Source organism: Elephantulus edwardii, unplaced genomic scaffold (assembly GCF_000299155.1).
Source record: "Elephantulus edwardii isolate Elephantulus edwardi_28Jun2011 unplaced genomic scaffold, EleEdw1.0 scaffold00030, whole genome shotgun sequence".
NCBI lineage: Eukaryota > Metazoa > Chordata > Mammalia > Macroscelidea > Macroscelididae > Elephantulus > Elephantulus edwardii.
Window position 1 is genome coordinate 22,455,659 of NW_006399780.1, and position 1,881 is coordinate 22,457,539.

Consider the following 1,881-nt stretch of genomic DNA (forward strand, 5'->3'; position numbering starts at 1 on the left):
TCTACCAAACTTTAAGCGTATTATCAGGAAGGGCCAGTCCCTGGAGTACATCTTACTTTGAAAAGTAGAGTATCAGAGGAGGTAGAAAAAGAATTTCATTTAAATGTATCAATGAAGTGACTGCAACCATAGATCCAAGCTCAGCACAGATGATAGAGATGGCCATTGATAGGGAAGGGTTTCTTCCTTTTGTGCATGGGTTCACTCTGTGTCAGAACCTACTCAATAGCACCTAACAAACACAATAGACCTGTGCTCACTGTGTACTTTCTTAGAAAAACTATCTTCTCTTTTCTGTTCATTTAAAAAAATTAATATATATTGTTTTTTAATTTCACTTTATAGATGTGTTAGGTAATTCTGTTTTGTATGGAATATAATCTTTAGACTTCTTCTTGCTCTTAAGTGCCATAGAATTAAATACAACCCATAACTACTATGTGAACAACAGATCTGAACTATATTCTATCTTGTGCCATCCTCATAATTTCTGACATGCTTAAGCTACAGTGGTCACGGTCTTTCTATTTCATTGAGGATCTTCCTTTCTTTGGCCAACTCTCAATTTTGCAAAAATAATGTTCTTTTCCAAGGAATAGCCTCTTTTCACAAGTCAAAGTATATTAGAGGAAGCTTTGCCATCTTCACCTCCAAGGGGCACTCTGGCTGCACTTTCTCCAATACATATCTGTTTGTTCTTTTAGCAGTTTAAGGAGTATTCAGTGTTCTTCTCCAACACTGCCCCACAAAGGCTTAAATTCTTCTTCTGTTATCCTTATTTATTGTCCAGTTCTAAGCTACGTAGCAAGTGACTGAAAAAACCATGTACTAAATCAGATACACCTTAGTCCTCAAACAAGCATCAATATTCCTCAGCAATTTGGATATGTCCCTGACAACAGAATTTCCTAATGCAACATGTCTCCTGGTCTCCGGACTGCTGATAAAAAGTGTATTGATTGTGTTAAAGTAAGATGAAGTCATTGACAACTTCAATTTTTTTCTCTATCATGATGTTGCCTATTGTTTCAGTGATGAGAATTTTTGTTTTCTTGATGTTGAGATGTATTCATATTAAAGCCTGTATCTTTGACCTTCTGCAGCAAGCACTTCAAGCCCTCCTCATCTTAAGCAAACAAGGTTGTATCATCAGCATGTGTATTGTTGATGAGTCGTCCTCTAATCCTGACTCCACATCCTTCCTACAGTCCAGCTTCTTCAATTATTTGCTCAGCATACATATTGAATAGGTATTGAGAAAGGATACAACCCCAATGCACATCTCTCTCTTTTTTTTAATTTTAAACCATATAGTGTTCCTTTGCTCTGTTGGCATAATACCTTCTGTAGGTATAGATTTCATATGAGCACAATTAAGTATTCTGAGATTGCCATTCTTCTCACTGCTAACCATAATCTGTCATAGTCATGACTAACTCAGCTAAATGTTCTTATATAGTCAATGTAGCACAAAGAGACATTCATCTGGTATTGTCTGCTTTCAGCCAGGCTGCATATAATATGCACAATGATATCCCCAGCGCCACAATCTCTTCTAAACTTAGCTTGAACTTCTGACTCTTCTCTGGCAATGTACCAGAGACTAAGGTGCACCTGATCCAGGCTATATTCTTTGCAATTACGTGCTATATATCGGAGAGTTGGACAGTGAATAGCGATGATAGAAAGAGAATTTATGCCTTTGAGCTGCGGTGCTGGAGAAGAGTGTTGAATATACATACCAGAGACTGCTAGGAGAACAAACAGGTTTGCCCTGAAGAGGGTGAAGCTAGAATGCTCCTTGGAGTCAAGGATTCTGAAGCTTCATCTGACATACTTTGGGCATGTTGCAAGGAGGGACTGGTCCTTGGAGAGGGACAT